The following is a 21,767-nucleotide window of genomic DNA, read 5'->3' on the forward strand; positions in this document are numbered from 1 at the left end:
CCATCAACAACTAAGACTTCTAGAAATATTCTTAGAACCTAAGTAAATATAACATTTGAATAGGACATCCTAGTTGAACTAGTTAGGTAAAACACCTTACTGACACTAGCATTCCCTCACCCAATATATATGATGCAAGGATGGGTCCTGATGTGAGGGTATTTTAGATACCCATCTATAAATGATCTCTCACAAATGAAGAAAAGGAGAATAACCACATGGGCGAAAACTCCTCTCCAAAAGAGAGAATGCAAAAAGTATCATGTAAAAAGTGATGAAATGAGTGATGAATGGAGGAAACATCAATATCCATCACAAAGATACAAGAGAGAGAGACTATGTAGCCCCACATAATGTGTAATCTCTCATAGAAATGGTAAGTGCTTGAAGGCTAAACATGATCCAATAACAACAAACAACTTGTATCCCCTTGGGAAGAAATGAAACCAAGTACAAATATAGAGTGCTTCTCATTTTATATAGGAATTGACTTGAAGAAGCATAAAAATACATGGCGATGTCTCTAAGATTTTCTCACGTGTCTACTTGTCCATGGAAGATGATGCCTTCATCAAATCATGTACATACCCAATGAAAGAAGAAGGTGACAAACTAGGACTCGATATACTTAGAGAGATAGATGGTTAGATGGTAGTTATTAAGGAAAAGTTAAAGCAGGAAAAATAACTTTTTATATAAGAACAAGACTTTTTGACAATTTTTAGTGGGAGATAATATATTTTAAGAGTCAAGCCACATAAGAGTTCAATAACATTTGACAAAGCATCCAAACTTGCTCCTAGTTTGTTAGTCCGTTTGATGTTTTGAAAAGTGATCAGCTTGGTTGCTTACAGACTTTCTCTACCATCTTCTCTTGTTATAATCTATGATGTTTTTTATCTATCTTTTCTTAAGCTATATCATCCTAACACCTCTCACATACTTTATTGGCATTCTTTTCAGGTTCCAGATCTAGGAGTGGTGCTAGTGGAGCCAATTCACATCATTGATAGGTGCAACATCAAGTTGTGTAATATAGAAGTTGTTTAGTATAAGGTCCAATTGGATTAGTTGACAGTTCTAATACTAATTTTTAAGTACAAATACCAAGCTAACAAGATGAGAGGGGGGGTGAATCATATAAACTTAATCTTGCATAAAATCAACAAATTCAACCTCGGTAGCTTAAACAAATATATGTAATCAAAACTATAAAACATGCAACCTTAAGAACACATAATCATAACAACACTCATAACACCAGATTTAATGTGGAAACCCAAATAGGGAAAAACCACTATGGGATTTTGGACCCACTAAGAAATATACTCTTCTAGAGTATGCTCGATTAAAGCAAATCCTGTTAAAGATTACAAACACATTGCTAGATGTGACCCGGTTAAGGGATTTCCCTCAAATCTGTTAGGATCTTCACCTTGTTAGAGGTGACCTTGTTAAAGGGTTTCAAACACTCAATCAGAATGTCACCTTGCTAGAGGGTTTTACAAATAAGACTGTTAAGTCCACTTGGTTAAGAGATTTTCTGTCATTTCACAAAATAATAGTAATAAAAATATATCTGCAACTTTGCATCTAAAATGCTAAAGCAGATTCTTATTTGCTCAATACAATCTAGTCATAGGACTTATCTTGTCCCTCTGTTGAGCTCTATACTCTATTAATCAAACAGGTCTTCAAGCTTCTATGCTCGGTAATCACTATGTAGCATCCATGTGCTTACACTTGCCCGCATACATTGTTTATCAACAGTTTCTTATTTATAAACAATTTGCTAACCCCTTAATCTCCTTGATCACATATCCCATGATCAATCATAGCCATCAGATCTTCAAACTTGACCAAGTTCAATGTATTCTTTGATCTGAAAATGTTTTACCTCACCTTGGAACTTGCATACATTTCTTGGAACTTGTGCTAAGGTATTGCGGTTCAATCTAAGTTGTGGATCTTTTTGCTGATCTTCCATTGCCATAGATTCTTTAACAAACTTCATGCACGACATACCAATCATTTAATCAATTCCAGCTCATTAGCTTCCTTCATTAAATAACACTTTTAATCATTTAATGCATTTTGTTACAGCTCGGTTGCAACTCGGTAAATACTAAACTTCACTCGATAGACATTTTGCCTTCATTAACTGATAGCGATAACCTTAGGGTTTACCGACTAGGTTCCTTAGGGTTTGTCGACTAGGTTCTTTGCTCGGTAACATAGTATAGTATTAACCTTACAATCAACAAAATATGTAGGATATCAAAACAATCTAAACATCATGATCTCATCATTGTCTAACTTGGTAATAGTTGCCCATTGAATAACTTATTCCTCCCCTTATTCATCACAATATTTCTATGTCTTTTATCGACATATTTATACTCATCAAATCATACTTCTTAAGATATGGCAACATCATACTGAATTAGAAAATCAATTTCTTGACATCAATGACAAAATAATAATATTAAGATAGTAAACATCCTTAATCAATTATATCCATAATCATCAACAACCTTCTCAATATCCTTATTGAAATGCCAACAATCTCTCCTTGTCTGTTATAATGCCAACAATCTCCCCCTTTGGCATTGATGGTAAAACCAATTGATTTGACCTCATTGATTCAGATTGCTGTGAGATTTTGAAATGCTCTCCCCCCATCATCAGACTTCTCCCACATACAATAGTCTTCTCCCCCTTTGACAACAATGCCAAAAAGTAAAGAACTAAAACATGATTTCTGCCGCTGAGAAGTGAATTCCTTGTTGTTATGTGTCAACTCAATCTCAGTCAGAGCATTATGTCTTCAATTCCTATTCCCTATTTTTGTTTCCTGCATACCTTTAGAAAACATCCTAAAGTGTGTAAATTAGCATCAACTCCTAAAAGATATTCTTTAGAGTCATCGAATTGATTCTTTCACCGAACTCGATCAGTGAGTAGAAGATAGGGGTAGGACCCCTAGCTTACTTCTGAGATACTCAAAAGTGTCCCTTGGCAGTGGCTTGGTGAAGATATCTGCTATTTGTTCCTTTGTGCTAACATACTCCAACACCACTTTCTTCTCTTGAACTTCTTCTCTAAGATAATGATATTTGATAGAGATGTGCTTTGTCTTAGAGTGCATAACATGATTCTTTGAAATTTTAATGGCACTAGTATTGTCACAGAATATAGTTACTAGCTCGGTAACTTTCTCATTTATACCTTCCAACAGTTGTTTGATCCATGCTATATTAGTATAATTCAATGTTGCAGCAACATATTCAGCTTCTGTTGTTGACTGTGAAACACATCCTTGTTTCTTTCTAAGCCAACTCACTAGTCTTTCTCCTAAAAAGAAAGCTCCACCACTTGTGTTTTTCCTATCATCTATGTTGCCTGCCCAATCAGCATCAGTATAAACTTTTAAATCAAAATCATTTCTCTTGTTATATACTAAGCCATAATCTTCAGTGCCTTTCAAGTATCTGAAAATTCTCTTGATTGTTGTCATGTATGTTTCCTTGGGATCTGCAAAAAATCTTGCAACTATACCTACTGCATGTGGTATGTCTGATCTATTGTGAACAACATATTGTAGTTTTCCAATCATGGATCGGTAAAGTGTCTCATTAATAGATGCAGATTCATCATTCTTTGATAATTTATAGTTGGTAGTCATAGGAGTACTTATTGGTTTTGAGTCCTCCATTCCAAATTTCTTCAAGATTTCCTTTATGTACTTGCATTGAGTAATGAAAATCTCATCTTTCATTTGCAGTATTTGTAGACCTATAAAATACTTTATCTCACCGATTAATGGCATCTCAAATTCTTTGCTCATTTCATTTCCAAAGTTCTTGCATAAAGAGTCATTCCCACAAAATATAATGTCATTAACAAATATGGCTGAGATCAGTATTCCATTTTCATCATTCTTCATGTACATATTGTTGTTTTCACTTGTCCTTATAAAACCAATCTTGATTAAATAAGAGTGCAATCTTTCATACCATGCTCTAGGTGCTTGTTTCAAACCATTTAATGCTTTGTTCAATTTACATACCTGATCTTTATTCTCTCCTTCAACAAATCCTTCAGGTTGTTCAATATAAACTTCTTCTTCTAATATACCATTCAGAAATGCAGATTTGACATCCATTTGATATACCTTGAAATTTTTGAAAGCAGCATATGCCAACAATGTTCTTACTCCTTCAAGTCTTGCCACAGGTGCAAAAGTCTCACCATAATCAATTCCCTCTTCTTGAGCATAACCTTTGCAAACTAGTATTGCTTTATTTTGAATGACCTCACCTTTTTCATTCAGCTTGTTTCTGAAAATCCACTTTGTACTGATTACATTTTTGTCCTTCGGTCTTGGGACTAGTGTCCATGTGTCATTCTTCTTGATTTGATCAATCTCTTCTATCATAGCATTTACTCAATCTTCACTGTTATATGCCTCTTTCACTATTCTTGGTTCAAATTTAGATATCAGACATGTGTTCTGTCTCAGTTTGTTTCTTGTCATCACTGGATCATCCTTATCTCCTATAATCTGACTTGATGCATGATTCCTTCTGACATACTTGGCTAACACAGGCTTGGTAAGCTCTGTATGATCTTCTTCATCACTCGGTAACTGAATATCCTCTTTATTTTCTTCGGTAACTCTCTCGATAGGACTTGTCAGTTGAACATAGACAAATTCTTCATAATCTTTTGGTTCCTTAGAATTTCCTTTATCATTTCTTTCTGCAAATTCATCAATTTTCACATTTTCACTTTCTACTATTTTGTTAGATGATTTGATCAGACATTTAAATGCTTTACTTCTAGAAGAATAACCAAGAAATGGTCCTTCTTCACTTTTCTGATCAAACTTTCCATTTCTATCATCTTTGTGTACATAGCATCTACTTCCAAAGATTTTGAAGTAGCTTACATTAGGTTTCTTGTCATACCAGATTTCATATAGTGTCTTCAAGGTTCCTTTCTTCAGTTGTACTCGGTCCAGGGTGTAAACTGTAGTGTTGATTGCTTCTCTCCAAAATGTTTGAGGTACCTTCTTTTCTATCATCAAGGTTCTTGCACATTCCACAATTGATCTGTTTCTTCTCTCAGTTATCCCATTTTGTTGTGGAGTTCTCGGTGCAGAGACTTGTCTTTTTATACCATGATCATTGCAAAATAAGTTGAACTCATCAGAGGTAAACTCTCCTCCTCTATCTGATCTATGACTTTTAAGTTGTCTTCCTGTTTCATTTTAAACTCTTACCTTGTACCATTTAAAGATTTGAAAAGCTTATGATTTTTCTTTTAAAAACATTACCGACATCGTCCTTGAGTAATCATCCACAAATAATATGAAGTACTCATCACCATAATAATTCCGAACTTTCATAAGACCACAAAGATTAGTGTGCACAAGATCTAAAATTCCCTTAGAAGTGTATGACTTACTTGTAAAGCTTGATCTTGTCATCTTACCCATCTGGCATCCTCGGCACATAGCATTCTCAGGTTTTTCCAAACTCGGTAGACCTCTTACTCGGTGCTTCTTACTTATTTTGATCAGATTATCAAAATTTACATGACAAAATCTTTTATGTAATAACCAGGTATCATCTATCTTTGCATAAAGACAATTATTCTGAGTTGAGTCAAGGTGAAATGTGTTACCTTTTGTTTGAGTCCCGGTAGCAGCTAACTTTCCATGCTTGTCATGAACTTTGACAATTCCTTTCTGAAATTCTATTCGGTAACCTGTGTTGTTTAGTTGTGCTACACTCAACAAATTATATTTCAAACCTTCAACCCAATAAACATCATTACATTTCGCATTGCCAAGAAGTGTTATGGATCCTTTACCTTTTACCGGACATGGTGCATCATTACCAAATCTTACATAACCTCCATCGTAATCTTCTAATTTTACAAACTTGAGTTTATCACCTATCATGTGATGTGAGCATCCACTATCTACGATCCAAGAATCATTTTTATTTATGTGAGATATTAGGGATTTTTCTTCATACCTTTCTTCATCTTATCCATCTTTGATAGCCACACAAACTACTTCCTCTGTATCAGTTTCATATGATTTATCATCATTTGATTCCTCATCGGCTATTAGGCATGACTTTCTATCTCTTCTTCTGAAGTCTCGGTATCCTTTGTAATGATTATTTTTCTGTCTGTCATCTCGGTAATCTCTCTGTTTAGTAGAATCTTTGTTAGGATAGTTAGAAGCCATATGTCCTATCTTATCACAATTGAAACATTTCAAAGGTATTTTTCCTTTATACTTACCTTTGCCTCTCGGTAACCTTCTGGCTAATAGTGATTCAAACTCTTCTTGCTTTCTGATTTCTTCATAAAGTTTGTGTACCTCCTCCATGTTTTTGTGAAATCTTTCACTTGCTCCACTGCGATTCCCTTCAGAGTACTTATACTTTCTATCATTGTAATCATCAGATTCATCAAGATGAAAAGAACTGAATGCAGATTCAACTTTATTTACCAAAGACCCACTGTTATCAAAATTACTTAATTCAAATGCATGTAGCTTACCAATAGTAGCATCTAAAGAAACTGGCATATTGGGTACAAACCTCAATTCATTGATTGCAGAGACTCGGATTGCATAAGCAGGTAGAAGGGTTCTCAATAACTTACTTGTGACATCCTTTTCTTCAATGGTTCCTCCTGCTCCTTTGATTTGATTGACAATCTCCTTTAGTCTTGTACTGTACTGGGTTATGTTCTCACCTTCATTCATTCTCATGGATTCAAGTTGTCCTCTTAGACTGTCCACTTTTTCTCTTTGAACATGTTCATCACCGCCATACACAGATATGAGCTTGTCCCACATTGCCTTGGCATCATTGCAGCCTTCTAGATCATTAAACTCTGAGTCAGTCAATGCAGATGTTATTTCAATCATTGCTTGAATATGTTCTTGCTTTGCCTTTATCTCTTCCATTGTCAATGGATAGGTTCTCGGTGTAATGAAATCATTCTCTAGATAATATACAACATATTCTCCAACTCTTGATAGGTGCAGCTTCATCCTTTTCTGCCATGTAGAGAAGCTTGACTTGTTCAGCTTCGGTGCATCCCTCTTATACATCTTTGGATCTTTTCCTCAAGTACCTTTAATCTTTTTCTTCCCGAGTCCAAAGCTTTGATACCAATTGATAGTTTCGATACTAATTGTTAAGTACAGATGCCAAGCTAACAAGATGAGAGGGGGGGTGAATGATATAAACTTAATCTTGCATAAAATCAACAGATTCAACTTCGGTAGCTTAAACAGATATATGTAATCAAAACTGTAAAACATGCAACCTTAAGAACACATAATCATAACAACACTCATAACACTAGATTTAACGTGGAAACCCACATAGGGAAAAACCACTGTGGTATTTCAGACCCACTAAGAAATATACTCTTCTAGAGTATTCTCGGTTAAAAGCAAATCCTGTTAAAGATTACAAACACATTGCTAGATGTGACCCGATTAAGGGATTTCCCTCAGATCTATTAGGATCTTCACCTTGTTAGAGGTGACCTTGTTAAAGGGTTTCAAACACTTAATTAGAATGTCACCTTGCTAGAGGGTTTTACAAATAAGACTGTTAAGTCCACTTGGTTAAGAGATTTTCTGTCATTTCACAAAATAACAGTAATAAAAATATATCTGCAACTTTGCATCTAAAATGCTAAAAAAGATTCTTATTTGCTTAATACAATCTAGTCATAGGACTTATCTTGTCCCTCTGCTGGGCTCTATACTCTGTTAATCAAACAGGTCTTCAAGCTTTTGTGCTTGGTAATCACTATGTAGCATCCCTGCGCTTACACTTGCCCGCATACATTGTTTATCAACAATTCCTTATTTATAAACAATTTGCTAACCACTTAATCTTCTTGATCACATATCCCATGATCAATCATAGCCATCAGATCTTCAAACTTGACCAGGTTCAATGTATTCTTCGATCTAAAAATGTTTTACCTCGCCTTGGAACTTGCATACATTTCTTGGAACTTGTGCTAAGGTATTGCGGTTCAATCTGAGTTGTAGATCTTTCTGTCGATCTTCCATTGCCATAGATTCTTTAACAAACTTCATGCACGACATACCAATCATTTAATCAATTCCAGCTCATCAACTTCCTTCATTAAATAACGCTTTTAATCATTTAATGCATTTTGTTATAGCTCGGTTGCAACTCGGTAAATACTAAACTTTACTTGGTAGACATTCCGCCTTCATTAACCGATAGCGATAGCCTTAGGGTTTACCAACTAGGTTCTTTGCTCGGTAACATAGTATAGTATTAACCTTACAATCAACAACATATGTAGGATATCAAAACAATCTAAACATCATGATCTCGTCATTGTCTAACTCGATAATAGTTGCCCATTGAATAACTTATTCATCACAATCTTTCTATGTCTTTTACTGACATCTTTATACTCATCAAATCATACTTCTTAAGATATGACAACATCATACTGAATTAGAAAATCAATCTCTTGACATCAATGACAAAATAATAATATTAAGACAGTAAACATCCTTAATCAGTTATATCCATAATCATCAACAACCTTCTCAATATCCTTATTGAAATGCCAACAATCTCTCCTTGTCTGTTATAATGCCAACAATGTGAATAGTGCTAGTTGGGAGAGTGCAAAGGAGATAAACATATCATTTCCTTATTTGAGGAACTAGTTTTGTGATACTTCATTTTATTTAGTGTGGTGCCTTGATTCCATCATACGGTGTGATGATTTGATTATTTCAATTTGATACTCTTATTGTAGTGTGTGTGTAATAAGACATCTGGATGATGCCTCTTCCTAGTGGGGAAGGATTCCATGACTCATCTTTTTGGCTTGATCAATTAATAAAATAGACTCAATTTTAATATTAGTTAATTATCTCTGGATTATATGATTGTGAATAAATATGTTAGAAAAAAGTGTTATGCCTATAGATGCAAACGGAAAAAAATGATTTAATTGTGATATTATTATGATTCTTTACCATATAAATGCTTTGTCTATGCTTTTGAGAGCTAACCTATTGATGTGTGACTGAGTGCAAGTATGAGTCAAAGGTGGGAACGTGGTTGAGGAGAAGTGATCTAGCCAGTAGGTAAAGAATGGTCATGATACCTATTTCACACATCACACAATCTCATTTAGATCTATATTTTGAATGACTCGATGATTGCATTTTGAATGACTTAATGGTTTCTATGATTACTGTTTTCATCATGATGCTTCAAATGGTTGATAGGAAAAAGAAAACTACATACCTTATAGTATGTCAATGTATTCATGCCTGTGAGTATATATTTCTACACACGTGCACGCACACACACACACACACGCACGCGCGCGCACACACACACACACACATATTCATATTTGTATTGATCAAAATATGAAATGTGATTATTAGTTGGAAATTAATAAAATGAAACTTTGTTTTCATCTTCATTTTCACCTAAAGAACAAAAATCTGAAATATGTTATTATTGTTAATGTTGATGCCTAAATTTGTTTTTAGAACAACAGCCTTATGGGAAGTTCAGTGATTGGAGAACCTACTGTGCTCCACTGAATGACCTTTAGGATTTTAGAAGCTGAATCTTCATCTGAAAAGGAAAAGGGGTGAGAAAATACTAAAAATTAAACTAAGGTGATACATCGAGGATTTAAGATTTAGAACGTTTAAAAGCACAAAAAACTACACATCATAGACATAATATAAAGGCTTAATAATAGTAGTACTAAAATAGATGTAATTCATAGATTCATCTCAAGCATAATGCGACTTAAAACGCAACACTACTATATTGAAAGAGTCTTAAACATTATTCAACCAGTAGAAGTTATATTTAAAATCGCAAAAGACTACATAGATAACAAACCTTGATTTTTACTCCAAATAACATAGAACATAATTTAACCATAAACATAAACAAACAAACATAGAGACTAGAAGTTGGCACAATTTGATCATTTATCTTACGTAACAACTAAGATAATGCTAAAGTCTGAGTAGATTTAAAACTTGTTTCTGAGAATGACGCCTCCAAAATGATTCCAATTTCCTCTTTTATAGCACTCCAAGCTACAAAATAAGAAAAATGAGGAAACAAAAAAGATTCCTCCTCTTGGAGGCGTTGTTGTCCTTCACATTTTATGTGCAAGCATCACTCCCTTAATCTTCATCATCATTACTAGCCCGATCATCCCAACAAAATGATTCTCTGTATCAGTCTGCATAGTTTCCCAAAATGGATGCCTGCCATTAGATCACACCTTTGGTCCCTCCTCGAGCTGTGTTATTCTTCAAGATTTTGCCCGATCATCCCAACATAATGATTCTCTGTATCAGTCTACACAGTTTCCCAAAATGGATGCCTATCATCAGATCACACCTTTAGTCCCTCATTGAGTTGTGTTATTCTTCAAGATTCTACATTGTTGACGTGTGGCTTATTACTTGGATGTAGAAAAATGTGGCAGCCAGGCGGGGCTTCATTTCGCTTTTTCTCTCTTTTCCTTATGAGAAACCCGTAAGCCAAACTATGTGGCAGACCAGTGGGGATTTTCAACCTTTCTCACTTTTCCCTCTTAAGAAAACCTCACTGTCACGACAAGTGGTGGGTTATATGTGAAAAAACCATTTTATGCAAAGGGGTGAGCGAAGGTGCTTGAAAAAGACACATGACAACTTGGTGGGGCTTTGTAGAGATTAAACAAGGGTGCTATCTCAAAAGTCCGCCTGACTGACAAGTGGCAAAACGGGAGGGAAGCCTTCAAAAGCTAGGACACCATCATACAAAAATAAAGGGACCGAAAATGGGAGCTAAGGATTTTAATCTACAGTTAAACATAAACTAAAACTTGAAATGTTAATATGAAAGATGCATTAGAATAATAGTAATTTTTTATACAAAATCTCTTGACTGTAACTAAAATATAATTTATTTCTATGATTGAAAAACATGAAAATTGATATTCATTTGAGTTGATTGCTTAAGAACGTATGTGTGTGTGTATTATACATACATATATGTATTATGCCTTCTTAATTATATATTGCATAAACATTTAATCTTCCAACTTATGAAAAATTACATGCTTATTGTAGACACATAAATCTGTCCACTAAATTAAATAAATATTTAATATTTATTTGATACACTAATTCAATTAATTCATTCAATCCCCATTTTGCTATTTTAGTTAAATAAAATTACATAAATTTATTTAAATTAAAAGTCCCTATCTATAACCTAGTTATTAAATAAATCTAATTTATTTAATTTCCCTCATTCCTCTCATTTAAATAAATCAACATTTATTTAAAAACACAAATCAAATTCCCCTTTTAAATAAATCAATATTTATTTAAAATCCCACCCCACTTGCATTTTCCTACAAATGCAATTTGCACCAATAAATAGATTTTATTTCTAAATAAAATCCTATTTTCTCTCACCCACCAAACCCACTTGCCCACTACCTTCCTTCTAGATTCTTCTAACCTCCTTCTAATTACCCTAATCCCCCTCTCTAATCGTTTGCACATTCCCAAACAAAGGTCACTTCTCAAAAATGCCTCAAAGTCTTTGAAATGCATTAAAGGCTTTTATTCTTCAACAAGTTAACCCCCAAAGTCTTTCAAAGCCTTTATGGCTCTTACATAACCATTAATGGTTAACTCAACTTACCCACGTGGTTAGAGGTTTTCCCTCTAACTCAATCCTCATTTAACTCATGGGTCTCTTCAAGCATTCATTGCTTTGACCATGGTTATCCCCATTAACTCTTGCACAAGAGTTTATCCATTGGATAAAAGCATTACCCTTGGATAAAAGCTTTTTCCACTAACTCAAGCCTAACCAAATCCTCATAGGGTAACCTTCATGTCATCTCAAGCATTTAATTCTTCTTCCCTCTCCTCTGAAGCCATCTCATGTTGACACTTTCCATCATGGGATTGGGTTGAAAGCCATCACATGGATCACAAACCCATCAATCCTAGCCCTTCACAAGCTCACTCAATCTCGACCATTCAATCAACATTTTTCCCTATAAAAGGACCTCATTTATCAAGAAAAGGAGGAAGCATTTTGCATTGTTATTATACTAAGATTCACATAGACAGTAATTAGGATCTTTCTCATAGCAAATCATTTACACTTGCATAAGCATTTGTTTTCATTTACAACCATCTTGAATCTTCATATGACATCCATGGATAGTGCTAAAAGTTGAGAGCTGCACTCATGTGGGACTTGGAGAGGAGAGGAACAAGGAATAGCCAACATCATCAAGCATAGAAAGGAAGGATTAGAGTTGTCTAGTTTCTTTGTTGTCTTTCCTTTTTGCTTTGTTATTTATCTTTCTTGATATGCTTTGAAATGGATTCATTTTCATGTTGTGCTTGTGGTTGAAAGTTTACTAACATGATTTCTTTGTTGTCCACTAATCCCTTTTTCAAAGCATCACTTATTTTTCATTGAAATTGCATTTGGAAAAGATCAACATAGGAATACTCATGTTCATTATGCATAAAAAGTCACGTAGTTTTAGATTGCATTGAGAAATATCATTTACTTGAACATAATCATATCATGGTCTCATTATAGGTGACTAATGCATTAGTATGTACATAAGCATGATGAAAGAGATATAAATAAACTCTTAGGACATACACATGAATTGCTTGCATTTAAAAGAAATAGTTTAAATTATCCTTGTTTTTTGGGGCTATGATTCTAGGAATGAGTGTCAAATATGGGTAATCTAGAAGGTTGATCCTCTTTTCAGAAGAAAAAAAAAATAAATTATTTTAAGTGCTTTGGCCAAAGCCATGCTATCATTGAAATAGATAGAATAAGGCTAGAAAAATTTGTTGATATGTTCTTTTTCCATATCTTGATGGTAGGTATTTGCATTATCATATTTTAGATATGCATGTAGATATATTAGGTTGCACTAGGGTTTCCATCCCACCATTGTTTCCAAGTAGCTAGGAATTTCATGTAGGGTCAAGTGTTCTTCAAATCATGAAGAACTCCTCAGGAAGCATAACTTCATGGTTGGGTAGAAAAGCACCTGAGCCATGTGAACCCATCCTTCAACTTGGAAATGACCATGTAGGTTGGTGGCATCCAAGGACATTATTTATGAGCTTGTATTTATCATTATTTGTAAATGTACTTCATTAATTATTATTCATGTTTACATGACATGAAAACCAATATTATAGCCATGCTTTTCAGATGAATATGTGCTATTAACCTTGATTTTCATCTGTTAACTTTATATAAATTACCTTTATGCTTAACTATTCTTTCATACAATATATCTTAAATGGGAAAGATAAGGCACTCACTCCTACATTTAACCCTTGGAGTCGAAGTGGTTCAAGTTTTTTAAAAGACTTAAGAAAAGAAAAAACAACTCATACATCATTATTGTATTCCACATATTTTTTAAGTTCATGACAAAGTTTTGCTATACCCAACCAAATATCATTTTTTTACAAAAGGCATATCTAGGTTAGATTTATTTAGTATAAGCCTTGTATTATTCCCTAGTAAATATTTAAGATTGCCTTTCACCTTGATTTTCTAGCATAGTTGGGAATTCACTATTATGAGTCTACATGGTAGTTAAGATCCTCAAGCACTATAATGAGTCCATATGGTAGTTAGATCTTTCTTTAGTCATCTTACAAATAATTCTTCTTGATTTTAGTCCCTATTAGAGTTTGATTATTTTTTGAAATAAAAATTTGACAATCTTTCCATGGTTCTACTACTTCATAGCTTGTTGTGAAGGGTGGTTAGTTTCTAGAACCCAAGTTGAATTTTACATCAACAATGTCTTATATTTTTTTCCCCTTAAGAGCTATAGAAATTATTGTTGGGAGGAATGATATGGATGCATAAAAAGTACATAGTACAATACATATAACACAATATTTAAGATAATTGCACTTCTTCTAGTTGTTTTTGTCATGTTACAAATAAAATTAAAATATCATGTGGCATTTCACCTCACTTTGTTGTAGCCTCCCAGTTTGAGAATCCTAAATATTCCATCTCACTTAGTTAATCATAGTCATCTAGTTTTGAAGCAGTGACCAACGAGGAGGGACCTCAAAGAGATCAGTCCAAACCGGTCAGCAAGAGTTAACACAACATAAACACACAGATATGATGGAGACAAATGCAGAACAAATTGTTTTATTGCATGAAAAGTCAATTACATCCAACCGGCATCAACCTGGTTACAACACACCGACACATAGACCTGGTAGAATAGGTCTCACAGGGACCTTGAGTCGAAAGATATATATTCTAAGCACTATCTATCTGATACTCCTTTTCTCCCAATTGATTTCTTACATTGCAAAGCATGATTATATATATATATATATATATCAAGTCGGCCCAAAAGGATCAAAACCCTAACGTGCAAAAATGAATGAGGTCGACCTCTGGAAAATCCCAAAGGATGAAATGTTGAAGGTCGGCCACACGTCAATAAAAATCAAGATCAATGTCCAAGGCTCCACAAGCATCGGAATGGGTTCCGGTAGATCGCCATAATAGGTCTCAGGCAACCATAAACAATAGAACAATTTGGTAACAAAAAAATGTCAAGGAAAAACGGTAGTGATATCTTGCCAAAAAGTGATCCAAATGAGATGTGGTTAGAAAGCAAGCAGGGTGATCAAGTCTTCAAGAAGAATCCAACTCCACAGGAAACCAGTGTGCCAGAACCGGGACACACAAAAAGAAAAACTGAAACTACAAATAGAAAAGAAAATGTTTTTGGTTGATGCAAGATTGCTATGGACCGGGGATGCTCCTACATCAGACATATAGGGTTAATAGAAAGTGAGCCTCTCACTTTGTCGGGGTCAAAGTAAAACCAAGGCGGTCTACCTCTACCTAAGAAATCCAAGATGAGTCTTCCACTGGTTTATTCTTCCACTTCACAAGGTATTCTATGTACTGACTACTTCGAGTACTGTGCTCGATCCTACTATCCAAAATCTCTTCAATCTGATCTGGTTCCTTTCGGGGAAATCATTTCTCCAAGTCTGCAATACTGTCCTCACTGAATTTTGGTTCATGGTATTCATGAAGATCTGCAATGTTGAATATAGGTGAAATACTTAGACTATCTGGTAGCTCCACTTCATATGCATTTCCAAAACTGAACTTTCTCAAGATTTTACAGGGTCCAAACTTCTTCATCTGCAACTTATTATAAGTTCCAACCAGGAATCTCTCTTTTCTCAAATATACTATCACTTCATTGCCAACTTTAAATTCCTTATATCTCCTCTTCTCATTCGTCTTCTTCTTGTATTTGTTATTCATGTCTTCCAAATGTTATTTAACCTGAATGTGCAATGTTACCACGTGCTCTGCAAATTCTTCTGCTTCTGAACTCTTCCAGTCTTCACTGCTAATGTCTCTCAATTATGCTATTCCTTTAGGATGCACTCTAGTAACAATCTCAAAAGGTGTTTTTCTGGTACTTCTATTCACTGAATTGTTATAGGCAAACTCTGATTGTGCAAGGATCAAATCCCAACTTCCGGTTTTATCTCCTACTAAACATCTCAATAAGTTTCCCAAACTCCAGTTAACTACTTCTGTCTGTCCATCACTCTATGGGTGAAAAGTAGAACTGAACTTCAAATCGGTTCTCATCTTCTTCCAAAGTGTTCTCCAAAAATAGCCAACAAATTTAGTGTGTCTGTCTGAAACTATGCTCTTAGGTAATCGATGCAATCTTACCACTTCCTTGAAAAATAGGTCTGTTATATGCAATTCATCTGATGTTTTCTTACAAGGTATGAAATGAGCCATCTTTGAAAATCTATCCACTACCACAAATATAGAACCATTCCCCCTCGATGTCTTAGGTAAGCCAAGTACAAAATCCATACTTATATCCTCCCAAGGTCTTACCGGTACTGTCAAAGGTTTATACAATCCCGCATTCTAACTACTACCTTTTGCAACTTGACAAACTCTACAACTCTGTACATATCTCTTAACATCTTTATGAATCTAGGACCAAAAGTACTGCTCACTTACCAATGCAACTGTTTTATCAATGCCAAAGTTTCCAGCTAAACCTCCAATATGCTTCTGTTTTATCAGGTTCTCTCTCATGGAACTTTTAGGTATGCACAATTGAACTCCCTTAAATAACATTCCATCCTAAATGAAGTAATCCAACCATTACAGGCTTTCCAAGGTTCTCCAAAATTTGGGTCTTCATCATACAAGGTCTTCAAATCTTCAAAATATACTGTCACTCTCATCTCTGTTGGCAAATTCCTTCTCCTACTCAATGCATCAACAACTTTGTTAGATTTCCCACTTCTATGTTTCAACACAAAGGTGTAACTCTGCAAGAACTCTACCCATCTCATATGTCTCTGATTCAACTTACTATGACTGCTCAAATATTGCAAAGCTTGATGATCTGTATACAACACAAACTCCTTAGACAACAAGTAATGTCTTCATTTCTTCAAGGCTTGAATTATGGCATAAAATTCTTGATCATGTACCGAATATCTCTTATGGGCATCATTCATTTTCTCACTAAAATATGCTATTGCTCTTCCTTCTTGACTCAAAACTGCTCCTATTGTTGTTCCACTTGCATCACAATCTACTTGAAATACCTTATCGAAATACGATAAAGCCAACATAGGCTGCTCAGTCACTTTTTGCTTCAACAACTCAAAAATTTTGTTTGCTTTGGTGGTCCACTTGAATTCCTTCCTATCTCCCCTCATGGTCTCAATCATAGGATTGCAAACTAAACTGAAATTTCTTATAAACTTCTGGTAAAAACTAGCCAATGCATGAAATGATCTTACCTCTCCAATGCTTTATGGTGTAGGCCACTCAACAATGGCTTTCAATTTCTCAGGGTCCATCTTCAAACCATCCTTAGATATCACAAAGTCCAAATAGACTAACTCATCCTTCATGAAAGTGCACTTCTTGATATTGATCAGTAACTTTTCTTCTCTCAACCTCTGTAAAACTTGTCTTAACTGCAACAAATGTTCCTCTTTTGTTTTACTGAAAATCAAAATGTCATCCAAGTATACAATAACAAACTTACCTAAGAATTTCTTCAAAACCTCATTCATTAGCCTCATGAAAGTACTCGGTGCATTAGTTAGTCCAAAAGGCATCACCAACCATTCATATAATCCTTCATTGGTCTTAAATGCAGTCTTCCATTCATCACCTTCTTTGATCCTGATACGATGATATCCACTCTTCAAATCTATCTTTGTAAAGTACTTTGCTCCACTCAAACAGTCCATTATGTCATCCATCGTAGGCAAGGGAAACCGGTATTTCACTATGATCTTGTTTATTGCTCTTGAATTGGTACACATCCTCCATTCTCCATTCTTCTTAGGTGTTAATACTGTTGGTACTGCACAAGGGCTCAGACTTTCCCTGATCAAACCTTTCTTCAATAGCTCCTGCACTTATCTATTCAGTTCTTCATTCTCTGCTGGTGTTAACCGGTGTACAACTTTGTTAGGCAAACTTACTCCAGGAACTAAGTCCATGCAATGACTAATACTTCTAACAAGTGGAAATCCATCAAGTACATTATCTGAAATGATGTCCTCATATTCTATCAGCAAATCTCTTATCTCTACCGGGTGTTCTCCTTCCAGTTCTGGTCTCTCAATCCTCTTAGGAATTAAGGCAAAACATACATTCTCATGTCTCAGTCCATCTATGAACTTCCTTCCATCTACAAGACATATTTTGGTATTTGTACAGACTTCAGTCTTCAAAGGTTCCTCTGAAGGCAACAAGATTTTCTTCATCCCATTGGCCACAATAGTTTATGTATTCTTCCTTCCATCATGTATTGCCTGTCTATCAAACTGCCAAGGTCTTCCCAACAAAAGATGACAGATGTCCATAGGCATAATATCACACAAAACTTCATCATGATAATTCCCAATTTTTAATTTTACTAAGCACCATTCACTTACTAACAACTTATGTTCATCTTGAATCCATGTTATCTGGTAAGGCTTAAGGTGTTTCAATCTCTCCAATTTCAACTTATTTACCATCTATTATGAAACAAGATTATCCAAACTACCACTATCAATAACAACTTTACAACACTTACCAGATACCTTACATTTGGTCCTGAATAGGTTCTTCCTCTGTAAGGGTTCTTTATCTTCTCCGCTATGACACAAAGCTCTCCTCGTCATCAATAGTTCTCCATCTTCCAGTTTATTGTTTGATTCGATAGGGTTCTCTTCCACCACTGCCACTCTTTCGGTAGTCTCTGACTTCTTACATTCAAATGCATGGTGTCCTTCTCCTCCACATTTAAAATAGGTTCCTTTGAATGTCCTTTTGTCTTGTCTTCCAGAGTTCTCATTCCGGTAACCATTCGATTCTCTCCTCCGGTAGAAACTTCTATCATCCTTCCGGTATGAATTACCTTCTTTTCTTACTTCCTTGTCCTTGTTCTAATCTGTACTGGTTCCTCTTCCTCTGGTGTATCCTTTTCCTCCTTGAAATCTTCCTCCGATAAACCTTCCACCTCTACCTCTTTGTCTCTGCTCATGCCTTTTATCCAATTTCTCTTCAACCTTTATTGCATACTGATAAGCTTCTTCAACACTCTAATTTGATCATACTGAGTTTATCTTGTATAGACATTCGCAATCCATTCAAATATCTTGCAACTTGTTCAATTTCATCATCAACATGTCCGAATCTAATGTTCAACTTGTAAAATGTTTCAGTGTACTCCTTCACACTAGATTCCTTATGTCTCAGGTTCTGCAACTTCTGGAACAGATCTACTTGATAATTTGTGGGGACAAACTTTGATTTTAACTTAGCAATCATCCTATCCCATGTCTTAATCTTTTCTTTACTTGTTCTTTGCCTATCAACTTGCAAGCACTCCCACCAAAGAGATGCATGACCCTTCAACTGGGTACAGGCATACTTCACCTTCCTCTCTTCTGCAGTGTTTTCAAAGTCAAAATATTTCTCCATCTCTGAGATCCAATCCAACAATTCATCTAAATCTAACTTCCCATCATATTCCAATGGGGTAAAATGAGGTTTAGTGTTTGACCTACTCAAAACCCTTAAAAACCTTTCCTCCTTTGGATCAACTGCTGGTAGGTTTACTTGTTTTGTCGGGGCTTCTTCTCCTTCATCTTCGCTCACATCCTCAACATGTCGCCCTCTTCTCTGGGTTGTCTCCACGGCTTCTAATCGGGTTGCTATTCCTCGCAACATCTCCATTATAACAGGGTCTGCATTCCCACGCGCTCCACCATTCCTAGTTCCTCTTTGCGCCATCGATTCACACTAGTCCTCTGCAATTGCAGGTCGGATCCACAATCCACTACCCTACAACAAAATTCAGGACATGCAACCTCCGGAATGAACTTTGCTCTGATACCACTTGAAGTAGTCACCGACGAGGAGGGACCTCGAAGAGATCAGTCCAAACCGGTCAACAAGAGTTAACACAACGAAAACACACATATATGATGGAGACAAATGCAGAACAAATTGTTTTATTGCATGAAAAGTCAATTACATCCAACCGACATCAACCGGGTTACAACATACCGACACAGATGCCTGGTAGAATAGGTCTCACAGGGACCTTGAGTCGAAAGATCTATCTTCTAAGCACTATCTATCTGATACTCCTTTTCTCCCAATTGATTGCTTACATTGCAAATCATGATTACGAATATATATATATATATTGATCCAAAGGATCAGGTCGGCCCAAAAGGATCAAAACCCTAACGTGCAGAAATGGATGAGGTCGGCCTCCGAAAAATCCAAAAGGATGAAATGTTGAAGGTTTGCCACATGCCAAGAAACATCGAGATCAACGTCCAAGGCTCCGTAAGCATCGGAATGGGTTTCAGTAGATCACCAAAATAGGTCTTAGGCAACCGGAAACAACAGAACAATTTGGTAACAAGAAATTGTCAAGGAAAATTGGTAGCGATATCTTGCCGGAAAGTGATCCAAATGAGATGCGGTTAGAAAGCAAGCAGGGTGATCAAGTCTACAAGAAGAATCCAACTCCACAGGGAACCGGTGTGCCAGAACCGAGACACACAGAAAGAAAAACTGAAACTGCAAACATAAAAGAAAATGTTTTTGGTTGATGCAAGATTGCTATGAACCGGGGATGCTCCTGCATCAAGTTTACAACATCTTCTAAGGTAGTTGAGTCAGTTTAATGCTAATCATGCTTGGTGAGATTTGTGAAGATATTTTTAGTTTGGATTTTATTATTTTATATCTTTGTAAATCATTGCATTTTTTAAACCGCTATTTATCAAAATTAATAGTAATAAATGTCAAAAGGGAGCAAGGGGTGGAGTGTAATGTCATGATCGTGTTAACAAAAAACTCACCTTTTACCTAAAAGTTGACAATCATTTACACGTTAAAATATTAATATTTAATTTCTAAAATAAGCATCCCATAACATTTATGTGATGCATTAACTTAAATAAAATAGTTCTAAACTAAAATAAAATAGTTTTAAAGTAAATATAATAGTTTCAAGTTGATAGATCTCTCAACTTTTTTTTTTGGATAGATGTATTTAAGATATCAATGCTAGTTGAATGTAACTACATCTTCAATTAATTCTACATGTTAACCTATGTTTTTAAAAAATATATTGAATTTCAAATACAACTTATTTCTTCCTTTTAATATTATAATCAATTCGGACAAGTTATTGAATACTAACCATGTAGGAGGAGCAGGACCATCTCTAAACAAATAACATGAACTATAAGCAATCAAAGCTCAAACTCAAAGCCAAGGCTCAAGGAGTTCGGTGATAACTGAAAATAGTAATCAAGGGCTTGTAAGGGAGAGAAAACATCCTCCCACCTGCTCACCCTTGCCCGGGGTGCTAATGTATTATTTAGTATCTGTGACTATTTGTATATAGATGTAGAGATTATTTGGACTATGGTCCCGGGCAAGGCCGGAGGTTTTCTCGCCTCCACTCTTTCCTACCGGCGCCCGCACGAGTGGAGTAATGTAAAATTTCAAAAATGATTAATAAAATTCTTGGCTTCGGCCTCTTACCGATAAAAAAAAATAAAATATTATAATCAATTTTTTTTTTAATTCAAAAAATTTCTCTATCACATATTTTAATGCAAAACCCTACCTATCATATCAATTGATTTCATATCGAAAGGGTCTTTTGAGAATACTTCCATCTTAAAAATAAAATTTGGGAATGCTATTTTATTTTTATTTTTATCAATGTGATGTGCTTCAAGAGTACTATCTTTGATATGTGACTTTTGGTGCTATCTTATTAACCATTTACAATGATGCCATATATCATTTAATTTGGGTCATAGATCCTTTATAAACATTCTTCATCACAACTGACATTTTTAAGAATAAATAAAATATCTTTGTATAATATTTGGAAATAGTTAATTATATTCAAATCTTAAATAAATGGTTGAGTTAAGTGTGATTCAAAATTTAGATGAATTATTGAGCTATGTTTTATTATTAAAAATTGTAACTAAATTTCTAAAAATATTAATGAAACAAATTAGAGATATTTATCTTGAAATAGTATAAAATAAA

The sequence above is a fragment of the Cryptomeria japonica genome, chromosome 11 (genome assembly GCF_030272615.1).
Source record: "Cryptomeria japonica chromosome 11, Sugi_1.0, whole genome shotgun sequence".
Lineage (NCBI taxonomy): Eukaryota > Viridiplantae > Streptophyta > Pinopsida > Cupressales > Cupressaceae > Cryptomeria > Cryptomeria japonica.